Below are 19,310 nucleotides of genomic sequence, written 5' to 3'. Positions count from 1 at the left end.
TTGCTGAGCACAACATCATATGGTCTGGGTCATCTCTTTGGTCAGTCATGGTCATCTGTCCCAGCTGTGTACCCTCTCAACTTCTTGTTGTACCCCCAGTCTACTTGCTGGCAGAGCAGTATGAGAAGAAGAAAAGGCCTTGGCTCTGTGTAAGCACAGCTTAGCAATAATAAAACATGGGGGTGCTATTGTGGATGTTCTAGTCACAACACTGAAACATTGCACTGTAAAAGATACTATGAAGAAAATTAACTTAATAGCAGCCAACACCAGTACACACATATAAAGCTTGAACTCAAAACCAGTTAAAAGATGAGAAAGTTCATTGCAATTACTTAAATGCTTTCAAAATAATTTCCTTAAAAGTAAAACTAAAATCTAGTGTCATATGTTGGGAATGTGTTGTTTGACATGTTGACATGTTTGCAGTTCGTTCATTTAGCAAAGATGTATAAAATACCTTAACTCAGTGAAACCTGGGTGTTTGGAACTTTTCAGCTGGAGAGCATTAAGACTGAGTATTTTATGAAGTGCTAGAGCAGGTAATCTGTCATGGAGGGGAAAAGAGCAATGATGTGTTGATGCTGTGACAGATCCTCAAGCCTGTTGTGATGCTGCAGCAATACAACTGACCTTAAACTGACCTGAAACCATTGATTTCCTGCAGTTCTAACTCAGGGCAGGTATCACCAGGCTGACATAAAATGACAAGAAATTAAAGACTTGCTCTGGACAGTAAGTGATAAGTTGAGCAGCATAATACCAGATTGAGTTGGGTCTATTTGAAATTACCTCTGAGCAGTGTCCATTATTTAAAAAAGCTGGGAAGCTCCTCCACTAAAACATAACACTGGGATGGCTGGATTTCACATTCCCAGAATTTAAAACATTTCCATAGGCTTATCAGAAAGAGCTGAAGTCTGAACACCAACAAAACCAGCTGAGAATCCCAATGAAACTGTTCATTGCATAGTGATTTCTTGGTCAGCTCAACGTGTGAAACAGCAAGCATCAGCTGAGTGAACTGGGCTTTATTGCTACCCTAGCAACATCCTTTGAACTCCGTACAATATTTTTTTATTTGTGTTCAGAATTTTCAGAATCTGGCAGCTCGGAACATCTGATACCAGATATTCAAACAGCCAAGAGAAATATGTGCAATTCAGTATGTTCATCTTGTCAGATTTATTCTGCAAGCACAGGTGATCTTTCAGAATACATGGCTTAGGTCCTACCTTTCTAAGATGGGAAGACCAAGAATAAACACTAGAATATCTTCATTTTTTTCCTGCTGTATAAAGCAGCTTTGGACTCTTAGATCAGTTTATTAATGGTTGTCTTCCTCTAGAATGGCAGGTGGAGCTGATGGAAGGCAGTATGTTACAGAGTCAGCTAATAATGTAAAATCAAATAATTCCAGTAACTAATTATAACCACTAACATATGTTCTCTTTATTAGAATTTCTTTCTTTCGATTTTGCTATTTCAATTTCAAGTCCTAGACATTTGATTCCTGTGTGCTTTCATCAAATAGATTAAAAAACCGTTTGTTTGTGAAAATATTAATCATTTAATATGATGGATTCATTAAACATTTACTGAAAAGCTGCCTATACCAAACCATCTCACATCTCATTTTAGTTCTTTGAAGCAATTCATCTCTTCTAAAGCCTTCCAATCTTTCAGTTAAATAACTATTGATGATGAACAATCTTTTATACTTCACACAAAGCTCATTCCTGAGATTTCTCAATGAGTCTAAATGATCACCAGGGCTACTCTGCTTTACATCTTCAAATGTTTTCTAATTGTCTTTTTCGTTCCCTGAATAACTAAATATGCCTCAAAATGACACTTTCTTAATATAATCTCAGAGCAGGTCCATCAATTTTGTGCTTACATAAGTCAGTTCATTTCCCATTCCTCTGCACTTTGCCAAAACCATTTTTAAAATGCATCATCCTGTTCACTTAATTAAATTTCCACTGTATTTGTTTCCTTTATCTCTTCCTGAAATAAAAATCCATTACAGTTTTAACCTCTCCTTAACAATCTTTCAAATTCACAATGCATCATACCAGTGATATGTACTTAAGCAAATATGATCACAGATATTCTTTAATATATTCATGTTATTTGATTGGTTGCACTTATATTCAGTGATATTTGAACATGACCCTGTAAATGCTAAGAGAATCCTTCCTTTTCCCTACTGTATTTTCTTAGAAAGGACTTGCACAGCACAGTACACAAAGGTGGGTTGGAACACTGAATTAAGCTGATAGTGATCACCAAAAGTCCATCAGCATGTTTATGTAGCACAACATCAAGATTCTCTTTCCTTCATGATCTAGCTGTCAAGTGAATTCAGTCTGGATGTGCCTCTGAATGCCCAAGGCACATTTAGCGTCAAAATCTAAGATGAACATGAAGAGAAAATATTTTCACAAGAATGCAAATATAAAAATATTTTGACATTTATTCTGGGTTTTGGGAGTTTATGACAAAAGCCATCAACCTAGAGATTAAGGATTAAATGGCTCAGAGCTGCTATGGAATAAATAGTAGCATTTTGCTCAGTGCTGTCCTCAGCAGAATGAGCACAGTGTTGACGTCAAGGGACAAAAAAGCTAACCCTTCTGCTCTAACTTTTTCTGCCTTCTACAGAAGCTACAGGCTGCCTGGTTATGGATGTCTTTGTATCTTCCCATAATTACCAGAAACCCAGTGTCACATATTGGTCATCTTTCAGCAGTTACAAAAGTGCAGGGCTATACTCCTGGCACACTGCAGATTTTCACAAAGCTGTAGTGTCACCATGGTCTCTTCAGCCATCTGTGTCTCTAATCTACTTTTCCACCTGAAATCATCAATATTCTGATCTACAGAGTCACAGCTGCATTTTGTTTCCTCTTCAAATAGAATCAGTTACACATTACTCAAGATCTAATTATGCTGGACTGCAAATGACATAAAACTAGGTTATTTGTTTGGAATGATAAAGTAAATTTTTTAAAAACTTTTTTGTCACCCCAACAGAAATTTCCCTAAGAGGATTTCTTAGGTTCATGTTGGTTTGCTTTTACATTTAATGCTATTTCACAACAAATTGCTGAAACAGCTTCAGTAGTACTCAGTACTGAACATATGTGAGGAAATGATTAAATAGCTTTTTTTGGTTTGAATAAAACTTTATCTGAAACTTTGTTGTTATACAACTTCCCAGAAACATATATTCTTAAATATGTTCAGTGTTCTTCATTGGTATTATGATGGTCTTGATTATTTAGAAGGATGTAAATGTCCTGGTTTGCATAATTTCCATAAAAATATAAAATCTTTATAGCTTTTCAATATTTTGGTACAAAGAATAAAATAGTAAAAATAATTGTGAGTATTAACCTTCCCTGTAGCAAATGAAGTCTCATTAAACTTCACTGGTTTTGATTTCTGTTATAAATTTACAGGAACATTTTCATAGGAGGCAATCATGAGAAATGTGATTTGGCCATAAAGACTAAAATCTTCCAAAAGCAGTATTTTTTATTTTTTTGCAAACTGGAGATGAAATATTTTGGGGACAATGTTTTGGTCAACATGAAACAAACAGTTTAAAATTCCATGCACACACACAAACTCCCCTCCCTTCTTCACATTATTCAGCACAGAGTGCTATGAAATTGTTTTAAACTGTGTTTTAGTGAAATTATGTACATTATTTATTAAACAGAAAAAAATATTGGAGTTGCCAAGAAATCCTGTAGGGTTACATCTGTGTTTAAGATGTGGAGTAATAAATGTGAAAGAATTACAAATACATTTTTAAAGTATTTGGAACACATAATAATATCTGAGTAGCACAAATAAGCAGGCAGTGGAATTGCAGATTGGTTAAACCACAACAGGATTGGTTCACAAAAGATTCATGTGTCTTTCTAATAGTAACAAATCTGAGAAACCCCATTGCTCGTGTTCAGTACGACCTGTTTCTTCACTCAGTGTGGACTCTGCCAAACCTCCAAAGTCTGTTCCACACTCATTAGGAACAGCAAGCTTTGCAGTCTGGTCCGCTCAGAATGTTTCCTTCTTGTCTGCAGGGTGACACAGGATTTCTCAGGACATGCCAGTTCTCAGACACTGAACACTGCTTCTCCACAAATAAATAATAAAGGTAAAAGTGGAATCATTTTAGAAGCAAACTGAATCCCATGAAGAACTTGTTCAAGTTTGCCATTAACAGAAGTCTGCCATTTTAAATCCATCCTGTACTCTAGCTGTTAAGATTTATTAGTGATGACTTAGATGATGGAATAGAAAGCACTTTTAATTTGAAGATGATAACAAGCTGGGAACGATGGCAAATGCTTTGGAGGACTGGAATTAAGTTTGAAGTGATGTGATGAAATCACCAAAATAATATGTAATTCGGTGGCATTAAATACAAAATGACACACTGCTACAAGACAGAGAAAGACAGAATAATAGGAATGGCTCTGCACAAGATGATCTGATAATTAATTGACAAAAAATGCAACACACATCCACAGGGTCATAATATACAGGGAAGAATGTGTAGGCATACTGTAAGTAAGAAGCCTGAAGTCTCTGTAACATTGGTCTGGCTCAGCTGGAGTACTACATCAGATTTGGGCCCAAGACTATAGCTGAATCAACTGAAGAAAGTCCAGAAAACAGCAAGAAACACTGAGACTTTTCCACAAAAACCTGTGTAGAAAGCTGGAAATTACTGGCTTTATTCAGCTGAGAGCAGACTAAGGGGAGAAAGGAGTATGAACTTCAGATGACAGCAGATGTCATCAAAAGGTTGGCAAAGACAGAAAAGCAGTAATGTATTCTCCAGGACAATAAAGAAATGGATTTCAGTTGCCACAAGGGAGGTTTAACCTACACATTAAGAACACGCTGAATGGCAAGAGAGTTAAGTGCTAAAACACAACTGTCAAAAGAAGTTGGGGATTCTGCATCACATCTTAAAAACAGTTAGACAAACGGCTGTCAAATATTATTCAAAGTTGAATCTGTCTGGGATTAGTAAAGAAAATCAGTGACCTCCCGAGGTACCTTCTTTCCTGTTCTTACGGTTCTGTGACCTTCAGATTTTTTTTAACAACTCTAAAATACAGACTACTCATTATACATTACAGTTAAACTCTGAGCCAAAAACCACTGATTCTATCACAGCCTGATGGAATGTTCTCTCCAAACACCACTGAGTTACTCACAGACAAATCTTTGAATAGAAACATTCAATCACGGCATGGTTTGGGTTGGATCATCTAGTTCCAACCCCCCTGCATGGGCAAGGACACCTGCCACTAGACCGGGTTGCTCCAAGCCCCATCCAACCTGTCCTTGAACATTTCCAGGGATGAGGCATCCACAACTTCCCTGGGCAACCTGTGCCAGAGTCTCACCACTCACAGAAAATAATTTCTTCCTAATGTCTAACCTAAATCTCCCCTCTTCCAGTTTAAAGCCATTGCCCCTCATTCCTCACTACAAGCCCTTGTAAAAAGTCCCTCCCCAGCTTTCCTGTAGCCTGTTCAGGCACTGGAAGGCTGCTGCGCTGTGAGGTCTCCCCAGAGCCTTTTATTCTCCAGGCTGAACAGCTCCAACTCTCTCAGCCTGTCTTCATAGCAGAGCTGCTCTAGCCCTCTGATCATCTTCATGGCCCTCCTCTGGACTTGTTCCAAAAGCTTCATGTCATTCCTGTGTTGAGGGCCCCAGAACTGGACACAGTGCTCCAGGTGAGGTCTGAAGGGGAGAATTACTTCCCTTGACCTTCTGGCCACACTTCTTTTGATGCAGCCCAGGACTGAGTTGGCTTTCTGGGCTGCAAGCACAGATTTCCAGCTCATGTTAAGCTTCTCATCTACCAACATCCCCAAGTCCTTTTCTTCAGGGCTGTTCTCAATCCATTCTCAACCCAACCTGTATCTGTGCTGGGGATTACCCTGACCCAGGTGCAGGACCTTGCACTTGGTCTTACTGAATTTCATGCAGTTGGCATGGGCCCACCTCTAAAGCCTGTCGAGGTCCCTCTGTATGGCCTCCCTTCCATCCAGCATATCCACTTCACCACACAGTTCATGTTATCAGCAAACTGAGGGTGCACGCAGTGCCACTGTCCATGTCGCTGACAAAGATGTTAAATAGCATTGGATCTGCTCCATGATTTTGCCAGGCACAGAGGGGATACTGACTGGTCTGCAGTTCCCTGAGTCTTCCTTTATTGCCTTTTTGAAAATGGGAGTTATATTTCCCCTTTTCCAGTCAGTGGGAACTTCACCAGACTGCCACAACTTCTCAAGTATGATGGAAAGCGGCTTTATACCCTCATCCACCAGTTCCCTCAGGAGTCACAGATGGATCTCATCAGGTCAAGGAAGTTATCCTTGAATATTGACCAGCTTTTTTGGGCTCCTCTCTCCTCCAGGGTGCCCCATGGTACCCCACCAAGCAGATCCCTGAAGAGGTCAAATTCTGCACTCCTGAAGTCCAGGGTAGTGAGTTCTCTTTGTAACCTCCTTGTTGACCTAAGGATCCTGAATTCCACCATTTCATGGTCACTGCAGCCCAGGTTGTCCTTAAGCTTCACGTGGTTCACCAGCTTGTCTGTGTTATATTCACAGAGGAAAAAAGCTTTGGTGAAGAGGCTGTTATCCTCATTTTTTTGTTTAAAACATGTACAAGGTCTGTGGTGATTTTTGAAACTTAGTTCAGTAGCTTTAAATATAACAGATTTGTGGTCCTCTTTTGCCTTTCACTGCATTTAAGAGACAGTAAATGACTGCTAAAAATAATGAGTTTGCCTCATAAAAGTTAGGCTTTAAAATAATAAGTTAGAGGCCATAAAAAACAAATGTCCCTTGGAGATTTTATCCATCTGGACTAGACAGAATATATAGCTATTGCAGTTATTTTGCAAACAACATTAGCAACATTATTGTAAAGTTTTCACATTGGATCTTAAAACCTACAACATACATCTCTTCCATTCCAAAGATTCCCAGACTTCAGATTTACATCTAAAGCTCACAGATGGCCTCACACTGTAATGGACAAACCAAACCACAGACTCAGGGAAATATCTGAGCAACAGTGAAATCCATCTTTACTCAGCGAAATGTTAATATGTGCTTAACTTTAATGGTATTCACATTTAAAACAAAATCTTTTTTGTTCCCATGGGCTTTCACATATGCTCAGTAATGCATTTGTTTAAAGTCTTATCATGATTAGAAAAAACGCCCTGAAAAGACACCAGGCTGTACATACCCTTCAATGTAGGATTGCTTGGGAGCTGGAATGCAGAGCCAGATGCAAGTGTCAAGGTCAGGCTCTGACATGAAACACTCTGCAACCCATTAATTGTTGCAGAGTGCTGGCTTTTACTCTGAAGCACAGCAATAGTGTCCATACCAAATTTGAATTGAAACACATTATGAACACATTATGTACCTTTGCACTGAAAGAAAGCCTGGCTAATTCTATCAATACCAAAACAGCAATTTGAGATTATCATACTTTTTTTTCAGTTGCTCAGTACATAATATTCACAGCTTACTTTGAAATTTGCCCTACTTTAATGTGTCTGAGCTAATTCCTAACACCTTAGTCCAAAGTAATGATAGACAGGCATCTTATATCATTTACAGGATAAAAATAAAAATCTATACAACATCTGTGACTGCTGTAGCTTTCTCAGTGAATCAGAAGCGTTTGTAATGAGCAGCTATTATGGATAAAGAATAAATAAGTTAATTACGAAGAAAGAGCAGTCAGTTTTATTATTTTCTTAAATAACTCAGTACTCTGCAACAGTCAGCAGAGATCTGGAATGACAAGGATGTTACCAGAGCATGGGAGGTTGGGACCATGCTTCCAGGGTAGCAGGGAAGATGTGAAATACCTTCAGAGCTGCTGGGAGCAATGTCACTGACTCCAGCTCTATGCTCACTAATACTTATCACTAATATCCTTAGCTGGAAGTAGGGTTAAGCCTCAGAGCTAAAACAGGAACAACACTTGTAGCAAATGGTATCAAATTCAGGACCTAGCAATCACTGTATTTTCTTTTAAAACTAGAAAGGGAATGCAGAGTTTAATTTTTATTTTATTTTTACTAGCCGTTTCAAAGAGGGCAATAATTGTGTTTGGGGGTTTGTTGAAAAAGAAAGGCACAATTTTGATAAAAACTAAGCATGTGCTCAAATGCCCTACTGACTTAGGGTCTGTTGGCACAGAACTGGGGTCTAGGAGCACAAATGAAAACACAAAGGTTCAAGTGAAGTGATTTCTGGCTTGCAGAATACAGGAGACACTCATGCATTTGCTAGACTTCAGTGACCATTTGGACAATTCCTTGGTGGTATACAACATCAGCCCTTGAATGCCACTGATCAAGATTTAATACAGTCTTGGCACCATAAGTGGGCTGGAAGCAGACTGATCATTAATCACCTTATCTTCATCAGTTTAGGTTAAACATCCCATTAGTCTCTCATCACCTTTTTGCTTTGCTGCTATTTCCAGCCATATCTGCTCACTTGTCCATAACCCCTAAGCTCACCTCCACACTTTTTCTAGACAGCCCTCACCACAAAAAAAACCAAGTCTTTCCCACTAAATTTCAAGATCTGCTTATCTTTTTTAACCCTCATGTGATTCCTTCTTTAAAGACTCACTTCTGCTCTTTACAGAAAATCCCACTGATTTCCACAGAAATAGGTTTTAGCTCCCAGTGCTTACTTGATTGTTCTTAAATTCAAACCAAGGCTCTTCACTCTTGCTGAAGGCATCACACGTGCTACAGTACACAAACACAGGATCTATCAAATGAAGAAAACCCTCTAGGTGATATAGCAGATATGTAACGATAATGTAATGATGTAATGGCACTATGGGGATGCCATCTCATCCCCAAAGTGGTAGATTATTGAACAGCACACATACTATGGAGTACATTTTTCTCTCCAGTCCTCTCTTCCAGTGGAGGGACAAATACAATATCAGGAATTTCCTTTACTTCATAAAAAGGTGCTGAGGAAGAGAGAGGTCCAAAGAAACAGTCTACAACACAACTCTTTTTGCTTTGTTTGTAAGATTTTTGGTTCTCCTGCTCTACCATTTTCTGTTTTACATTTCTCAAAAGTACAATAGAGATGAACAATGAGAGATTTAAAATAATATATAAAATTTATGCAAAAGAAAGATGTTATGGAAAGACAGCAGTGTTATATAAAATACAGTATTATTTAATCCTGTAATACTAAATTGGTCTATGCTATATAGCCCTGCAGTAGAGAGCTGTTATGGTAATCCTGGGCTTAAACTCTTGCTCTTTGTCAGCTGGACAGTATCTATGAAATCAACATCTTCCCCATCTCAGATGAGTAATTCAGACCCTAAACTCTTGACCGTAAGCACAGAAAAATCAATTCAAAATGGATTTTTCTTTTCTTCCCAACATGACTAGAGAATTAATGGAAAAAGAGCAAGACAGTTACTTCACTCAGTGTTCATGTAGCATTTCCAGGGCTTGCACAATTCGAAACAGTTCTCTGTGAAAACAACTTTGTGTGCCTTCCCTGCATGAGTAGAGGATTGCATCTGCCAACCTCTTCTGTGTGCTTTAAGTTGGCCATGAAATTTATTTGAAAGGAAAAACCAGGTAAGTCTGTCCTGGTACACATATTGAAGGCAACTAGTGATGTCAATCTAACCTAACATCCCTCTGCTTTGCTGATCACTAATGAAGATATAAAAGAGGAAGACATTTTTAACATGTGTGAAGAAGCATGTGGTAGTTTGAATAGGCTATAAACAAACATGCTAATTTGAACCAGACCATAATCTTTTATTTAGTCAGCTAGACTGTAAATGAATTTAAGTTTTATTACATTTTCATACATATTTTATTCTTCTTGATCTGATTAGAATCAGAAATGACAAAATATCTGAGGAAAACACAAGTCAATATTTCTAAAGCCAAAGGGAAGAACAGAAACTCCTGTTCCTTAGCACCCTGCCTTGCTGTGCAGATAATAAATCTACAACTAGGTCAAGGTGATTCAGACAAATATGATTGTCTGAATTTAGTGATTACTAATTTAAACTGTACAGCCTCAGTCAAATGATTAATTTGGAGATATGACACACTGTATTTTCAAGGTTTTTCAAATTATTTGCTGCTGATTCTATTTGCTGCAAAATCTATCACCATTCTGTTTATGAATCATTCATAAGCCATTCCTAAGTTCCACAAATGCATCTGCTATCAATAAATGTTTGCCAGATAGTCTGGGTATATAATTCTCCTTCTACTCTTTCCTTTTCTTTGACCATTTACTGTAGGGCTAGTAATTTTTCATTATTTCTGACATATTTGGTCAGCTAAATCACACAGAGTTATTTTTTCTCCTTGACAGTGTGACTGAGTTTCGGGGAGAGGGGAAAAAAGCTAAAAAAAAATACGAGAATTGCAAATGAGAGCAAGCCTCTAGAATCACAGAATCTGCAATCCTGAAGTGAACTATCTTGCATGTAGTCCAAAACATTGCATCTGACAGTTATCAGTACTGGATCCTTCAAAAGAAGGCAGAAGAAATCTGTAACAGCAGAGGGAGATAATCAGAAAACTCACATAGTTCTTTGCCTGAACTCAGCCCATTAGAGATTGGTTAACATCTTCAAGTAGAAGTCAAAATGCTTTCTAATGCTGTCATCATTATTAATTCTGTCTGTGAATATTACTGATACTTTTGTACCTGTACATTTATTTTCAATTTGAATTTTTTCAAATAGCTTTTTTGGAATAAATGCTTAGTCAAGCAGCCATTTACAAAACTCAGGATCAATACATTCAGCAACATAGAAAAGCTGTCAAAACAACTACGTGTGTCTAAAAATACTAGGAAAATTGTTACATCTAGTAATGAAACAGACATTTTGGATTCTTAGCAGTAGCTAAGCAGCAGCAGTAGCATTAATAAAAAAGCCTCTGGGAAAACAGAAGAATCTCCCAGAAACTGAAGAGGTGCTTTCTTGGTATTTGTTTCTTTTCCTTTTTTTAACTCTCAAGGAAGGTTTGATTATGTGTTGCTTATCCTTCAGCATGTGGTCTTTTACCATAGAAATTGTGAAGCCATCTTGGGCTCAGATTCCCAACAATCTGAGTAGAAATATGTCTGCTAAGATGTACTGTGATTCCTATTCCCTCCTAATTTTAGCCATACAAAGGAAAAAAAAAAAGGGGGGGGGGGATTTAGTCAAAAGGCAGTCAGTTTGGGACAATGCAGAGACAAGGGGTAATTTTAGAGTCCACCTGAAGACAACTGTTTAAGACTGGAACCACTCTTGTCTTAGACATCTATCTTAGATACCTTAGACAATCTATTTGCATCTTTTTCTGTGTTCATGAGCCAAAGTATGTGAACTGCTAAGTACCTTCAGCTTCCTGTACAGACAATAGGATGTAAGAGCACACAGTTCTACCCAGGAGAAGCTCAGTCCTTCTCAGACCAAAGCTTTAAGGAATAGAATTATCTTTTAATAATAATCTGGCAACAGCTTATTGAAAAGTGGAAATATTGGAAGACAGGTCTCTCTATATTTGCATTAGTAGCACTGATCAAAGATTTATAAAACTCAGCATTAGGTTCTTCTGAAATCTCATTCCCAGGAAGCACAGTTCAGAACAATGCCACTCCATCTTATCAGTAGGTTTTACAATAAGACCTCTATTAGATTGCAATTGATTCACAGAAATCTATTCACTTTTAGTCAACTTAAAACAGTCTTTATTATAGTGTCACAGTTCATGCTGTTGCAATTAATGTGGTGTGTGAGAATGTCTATTATGAAAATCCTTTCTCCCCTGCCCTGGTTTATAGCTCAAGCATTAAGAACTCACATGGCACTGCAACTTGTCATACAAAGTCTCAGCCCAGGCAAGAAAGATATTCTTTGAAATAATTGTAGAAAAAGAATTTAACTGTTTTCCAAATTCAGGAATATCATGAGGTTAGAGAAGCTGGAACTCACCACTTGCACCATCAGATTAGGATTCTTTAATTGCAGATTACTGGGTTATAAATGCAAGGATCAGGAAAACAGTTAATTTGTTTCATCTTCACTGCCTTCATTGTACCTGATACAAGGATTTGAAGTGAATACATGTCCTCATATAGTCCCCATTCCTTTACTGCATCTTTAATTTCAAGGAGGTAAGAGAAAACAGTCACAGGGAAATGCAGGATCTACAGCCATATCCTGATGTTGCACAAACTGTGTGCTCTCACAACACAGCCAGAAACAATCTGCCCCAGTGGGAACATCAATGGGTAAGCGAGGTAAGAAGCTGAGTGTGATACAAAGTCAGGTTAACACAAATAAGCTGGGAAAGAGTCATTAAACTGCAGGTGTCCACATAAAGGATAGACTAAAGCATATCCTTCACTTTCCACATCTGGTATTTATCCTAGATTCATGCTTTGGACTGTATTTTTAACTCGGTGTTAATGGAAATTGCCCAGAGCTCAGTGCTGTGCAGAGTGATTGCACTCCTCTGTCTTCCTAGTGGGCTTGGTGATGCAATCACCACACTATGGAACATTGAGTTACAAATGCAAGAGAGAGAGTGAGACCAACATCAAGGTTAAGGGAGCCATTTCTCCATTTGCCCCCTACTTTTAAAGTAAGCTGCTAATCTTGCCTTGAGAATTGTACTCATGTTTCCTTAAGCACTGAAAGATGTTGTAAGCCAATATTGCTGCTGAAAGCCCTCCGTATACCAACAGAACCATCCTTTCACTTCAGCCAGAAGTAGTACCCATGTGTCTGCTCAGGGAATTGATCCCAGTTACAGCTCACCTGGCAAAAAAATAAAGATCTGTTCCCAGAGTTTGTTGTTTGGGGTTTTTTTGGATCACTACATGGACAGCACTTGTATAAACAAAAGGTAGGGGCTGGAATGAACAAGTAGGCATAGAATTTCCTCCTCTGGCAGCACTGAAAGTCTTGGCTAATTTAAATTGCTCTCCTATGTTAAAAGACAGTTTCCAGAACCTGCTTCCTATACAGCTTCAACTTTTTGCCAACAGAGCCCAGCAGTGCAAAATCAGTCAAAGGCACTCTGAACTCCAGCAGCCACCTTGACTTGTAACATGTTTGCTCCAGCTGGTAGTTGCAACCACAATTTGTCCTGCAGAACCAAAACAAGAAAGCCTGATTTGCTTAAAAATTCTTTTGAATTAAAGGTGGACAGCAATGTAATAAACAGAAAAGAAATGCAAAATTTAACCTGCTAATTTATACTAAACACTAGTTTCAACACATGCAGTTCCACTTCCTTAGACCCTACATCTCTAAATATAAATTCTTACCTCTCTTCCACCTCTCATTTAGCTTACATAGAGGAGTCTGAAAGATGAGAGAAATAAAAGCAAACTGGTGGGTCATTACTCAGGTCGGCTTCCTGATGATTCAGCGTCAAGCTCTGTATGTGGTACTGGCACTACTGAGGTGGCACTGAAGCCAGGGGAGGTTCTTAACTAGAACTATCACCAGAAAATGTGTGGAGACTTAATTCCTCAAGGTGACACCTTTCCGTGAAGTGTTCTGTACAGATCTTTCCTGCCCTAATTTTATTCAGACTGATTACTTGGATTTTGCTCAGTACTCCAAAACTTAACTCTTATTTGGGAAACCATCTTCTGAAATACCAGAATTCCCAGTAGAAATGTCAAAAATTCCTGACATGATTGTAGTAAAAAAAAAAAAAAAAGTTTGTTTCAGGGACATGGAAATGCTTTTCTAACACAAAATGGTACTAGCATTGCATCAAAGAGTCTCAGGAATCTCCTGGAGTTGAGAGACCCTTGTTATACTGCTGTCGTCCATTTTTACTACAAAATAATTTCCTGAATACAAAAGCCAAAAGTGTTATTTAAATAGAGCAGACTAATTTAAGCATTAAACATTAGAATAGTTTGAGTAGAAAATGTCAATGTCATGGGGTATGTAAAAAGGAACAGTAATTGATTTAATGTGGTGAGAGTTTCCATGATCAAAATGAAAGCAGGTAAATTGGTGTGTTCCTCAATCAGAGTAGCTGAAAAAAAAATCTTGCAACAAGTTGTTGATTTGGTTTGTTTTGTTTTTAAATTCCCGCTGGGCTTATCTTTCACACAAAAGTTGAGCTGTATTTTTCACATGCTACCAGGAACATGGGCATGCCCCTTGCTATGGCAGAACCTACAGGAATTGTGCATATAAACTGACAGTAAAAAAATATTAGATTATTTCCAATTACTTGTGTAAATTAGTACCTATATGGACTTTTAGGAGCAATTTAATTCAACTGATCTTTGTTTAACCTTGTATGTGATGATTCTAGAGAACTATATGTATCCAAGGGCAGGCTTTCACTCATCACACTCTCCCCCTTATTAAGATTCAGATGTAGGCACATATTAGTAGATCAGTGACTGATGAGAACACATATTGCCATATGCTACACGAGAATCTAGTTGTCCCTAACTCCAGCCCCAGTGTTACAGTGACACCAGCATTGCCATTCTGCTACAGGACGGCAGATGTTCAGAGCCTTAGAGGTTGGCTTCCTGGTGAGGGAGAAAGCAATGACAGTGAAATGGACTAAACTCGTAACCGCTACTTACTAAATTTACACATACACAGAGATTCTGAACCTAGTAATAGAACATGCAGGGCAAACATGGTTCCAAAAAAAGATTGAAAATGCCTCTTGACACCTGCACTAATAGTATTTTATTGTTAGTTTTCCTAATTCTAATTCATTGAGCTGATAAACTTCAAAAGAACTGACCCAAACCTATCAATAAGTGTTGAAGTTTTCTACAAAATAAGAGAAGAGACCTTGTAAAAACACGTCCCTGTGAATTCTCAGGTGCCTGGTACTAAGACGTCATAGTTCTTGGGAATAAAAACAGGATGAAACAAACGGTGCAGCTGGAGACAACTCAGAGAAAAGTTAAGAAAAAAATCAGTGAAAAGTTTCCTTTTAATGTGAGAGGCAGATGTATACTCCTCATATTATGTATACTCCTCATATTATGTATACTCCTCATATTATGTATACTCCTCATATTATATATACTCCTCATATTATGTATACTCATATTCTGGGCTTTTTCATTATCATACTGTCTTCACACATCATGGTTTATGTTTAAGTTGTTTAAGAAAACTGAATTAAGTTAATGAAGAATAAACAATGCCTGAAGTTAAAACACAGAGACCACATCTTTAGAAGCAGTGCCATTCTGTTTCATACAAGTCTGGCTGTTGCCTTCCTGGTTACGTATTGGGCTTTCAGAGAAATAGTAAAGCACAAATCTAAGTTCATGTTGTTTTATCCACTAGGAATTTTACCATAGAAGATCAGGCTATTTGGGGAATACCAGAGCAAGCCAGGTCTGTGATATCCTCTTCTAAGATTACAATCTTCGTGCTACAAAGAATGAACTCTGCTTTGTTAATTACACTGTTCTACAGTTCTGCATCTTGTAGACCTGTTTCCTCAAAGGTATTTCATTATCTCTGCAGCCAAGAAAGCTTCAGTATATATAAAGGTCCAGCTTCCTACTAACAAAAATTTTTCCAGTCATTGCAAAGAGGATTCACGTGACTAAAGGTTACCACAAACTTCAAGCTGTGCTGCTAACTGTCACAGGGACTTCAGTTCTGTGATGGTTCTCTTACCACTGCACACACCTTCAGAATGCACTTCATTCATGCTCTGCAAAAATGCAGCTGGTGATGCTTACACATCTCAGAGTTAAGGCCTTAGTTCTGCCCGTGGAGCTCATCAATGTCAGTGTGGCTACAGGGAGTGTAATCCTGAGTTTCACATTATGTATTTATCTATGGATTTGCTCTAGTTACTTCAACATAGCAAGTTCTGAAATACTAAGTTATAGTTGCTTCACTCTGACATAAAGATACACTCTGACACTTGATTAGCTCTCTGGAGAGAGATCCCAAGCTACAGTCAGCTGGCTATGAGGCTCCTGCTAGGTCTGAATCATGATGGCCAATTTATAAGAATTGGAGACCATAGTATGTGACATATTTCACAATATCTGGGGTGAAAATTTTACATGAAAAATGTAGTTGAACCAGCTAGTGACAACATCTTTTTATATTCTATTGCATTGTGGTTCTAACAGTGTTAGAAGATATTGCACTCAATTACTAAAAAATGAGGACATTTCAGTATGAGCACCTTTATACACAAAGTGTTTGGAGTAACTAAGGGGTATTAATATGTAGGAAATCTGAGTAGAATAGGCTTGTAAGCTGCTGTGGAAGAAGAGTTCTCTATTTTCTGTTGCTAGTGAGTGGTGAACATTATTATTTTACTGAGAATAGGGGAGAAAATGGAAATTAAGCAAACAACTGCAGTTCCAGACATTCTATTTCATAAATTACACGGATAAGGAAAATATAGCTTGGTGATTTTACAATACTTGAGTTTCAAATCGAATTGAAATAAGTAAAAGTGTTCTGTGTGCAATGCAGAGCACTTTCAGGAGGCTGTTTCCTGCCTTTCATGATGCAGTATCTTTTTAATGAAGTAGAAGTTTGGGTTTTTCACTAATGTGATGCATTTTATTTAGAAGATCTTAGACTGCACAGAACTAGGAAATTAGCAGTTGAGCATCACTTAGTCACTTATCCTCACAGTGAGATTTTAAAAATAAAATTACTTTAAAAGCTTTTAGATTTTATCTTATTTAAAATTTTCCTTTGCTCTAACACCTCCCCAGAGGCCCAAGGTTATGATAAGTCAAAAATGCACACACAAAAGAATCTGCCTGAACTCAGCACACCCTGGATCCTTTTCACTGAAGAGCACAATGAGAAAAGCTGACCAAAGAGATGCAGTCTCGCTTATTTATCAAAAAATACCATAAAAATCCTACTTTTAATTTAAATCTGTATTTTTTGCTGTTTTCCATGACAAAGCTACTACATATACTAGGAACATGGAGCATGCTGTTAGTGTCTGTGAGGTCTTGTCTTTAGCATTTAACGATGAAACACTGATCCATGTTTACAGGCAGATGTACATTCCTAGAAATGGGCCTGAAACTGTGTGCCTAAACCCAAAGCAGATCTTTCAGAGAATTCTTTTGTTATTCATTCAGATATGAATGATGCAGAATGTTACATTCACACACCCAAGCCCATGGTCACTATTTAACAAAAAAAAATGCTTGTTTTGGCTTGTATAATACTTTTCCTTCCTAAATGTATGCAAAATGCCCTGTTTAATCTCCATTCATTTGCCTGATTTCTTCACATATGAGTAAGTTGCACAGTTATTTCACAAATGAGATTTCATCTTTTGTTCCTGTATCAGCAGAACTTATCTGCCTTGTGATATACTACCATACATATGCATTGTATGCCAAAAATGTCTTATTTAAGTAACACAATGGCTCTTATGGAGAAAACCACTGGAGATAATGCAATGCTACTATACCAGTCTCAGATTTACCTACTTGGAACCTAGTAATAGGAAAACATCAACAGTAATACAGAATTCCTTACTACATTAACAGTAATAAACTTTGACTCTTAAAAAATTTCAAGATTTAGTCTTTTTTTAGTTTTAAAAATACAAAGCACTGTGATTTAAATCCTAGGATATTTTTAACATCAAAGGAAAAGCACTCAGATTAAAAAAAATAAAAATAAAAATGGAGTTTCTAATGATTAATCTTCAATGAAAATATTTTTAATTCATATTGTATTAATAAATTAGCAAATAAATTACCTGCATATGAAATGGTCAAGTGACAGCCAATATAATTCTCATATGAATTTGAGAAAATAGAGAATTGACTTTCAGATTTCATCATGCTTTGTTAAGACTTCAAAAGTATCTTCTTGTCAGAGTCACAAATTTAAATTTCTTCACTGTATATATTCGCCCTGAAGACATCTAGTACTTTCACTGTTCTTGAAGGAAGACCCTGACTGGAACCTGGGAAGTCCAGTGTTGTTCTTTCTGGTACTTCTACCAACACTGAGCCTTACCAGATTTGTATGTTTTAACAGCTTCAGAGTCCTGGCTTAAACTTTGCCTCAAAGACCTCTGAAAGTCCTCTGAAGGGAAGGATATTTATTGATTCAATCAAAGGGTATCAAATGCTAAGAAATCAATCACACTTTTTGTGTACTTCTCACTAACATAATCTTACATATTTGTAAGAGAAAATACCATTTGAATGTAGATATAATGAAGAACTAAAATGAGCTAATATTGTGCTGAATAAAGACTCACAAGACACACTTCTCACTTTCATTAGAGTTTATGATGACTTAATGTTACTTAAGACTCAACTTGCTTAACTCAATTCCCATTCTAATTCTAATTTATTTTTTTTTTACTTATGTTAAACAAAAATTATGCAGAATACCTTCACATCTTGTGCTCAAGTAAGGATCTTTCCTTTAAATATATGGAATTTTGTTAGTTTTCCAACTGTTTAAAATTACAATGCAGTGATAACAAAGATGATGGTGAAATACAGCTGACACATGCTAGTGGTATTGTGACTGCTGCCTATACAGAGTCTTGAAGCCAAATGGATGAGGCATCAGCAACGATGCCAAGAATTAGTGTTTGGCAGGGATGGAGATTTGACTCATGGATACATTCCTAAGGGAAGAATAAATACTCAATTGAACGTCACAGCCATTGCTGCTCTGGCAACGCCCGGTGGGTTGCCTCAGGAAATGTCAGTGGGGTTGATCCTTGCCTGAGATTCTGTGAGTGGGAAGACACTCAGGCTCCTTTCTTGGAACAGGAAAGAAAAGGGGAAAGTATTAGCTTAAAAACATATTTTGAGTTCCCTTCCGAAACCAGAAAGACCTTGCACAGGTGCTCTGCTTAAGTGACTCAGAAGACAGAGGCAGCTACTTTCTCTGCAGCTTTTGTGGACTGTATGTCAGGATGATGTGATATAAATTGAGATGAGTTGGAGCTCTACTAAACTGTCATTCAGAGAATTGTTTCCAACAAACAGGAAGAATTAAAGACAGAGTTATGCACAGATAAATGAAATACATAACTGTTTACGTAAGGGACAACTCAATCACAAATGATTATTCAGATTTACCCAAATGGAGAAAGATAATCCCTGTGTACCATTTCTCTCCATCATATGTGGAGCATTTATTTACTCATTCTAATTGAACTTATTTTAGAACCTCATTCAGTTCTAGCCAGAGCAATG

General features: G+C 37.6%; 1 protein-coding gene across 3 annotated transcripts in view; it reads left to right on the top strand.

Moving 5' to 3' along the window:
- SLITRK4 (SLIT and NTRK like family member 4) overlaps positions 1-19,310 on the top strand; it is a 130,577-nt gene that overhangs the window by 51,425 nt on the left and 59,842 nt on the right. The window contains exon 3 of one of the 3 annotated variants that reach the window (XR_007890674.1): positions 18,487-18,509. The exons of the other annotated variants lie outside the window; for them this stretch is intronic. The gene's annotated coding sequence lies outside the window, so the exon portion shown is untranslated. Of the gene's footprint in view, positions 1-18,486; positions 18,510-19,310 lie in introns of those variants that run through there. 3 annotated transcript variants of the gene reach the window in all.

This window comes from Apus apus, chromosome 12, assembly GCF_020740795.1.
Source record: "Apus apus isolate bApuApu2 chromosome 12, bApuApu2.pri.cur, whole genome shotgun sequence".
NCBI lineage: Eukaryota > Metazoa > Chordata > Aves > Apodiformes > Apodidae > Apus > Apus apus.
The sequence above is the reverse complement of the archived record's forward strand: the minus strand, read 5'-3'. Positions and strand labels throughout refer to the sequence as shown.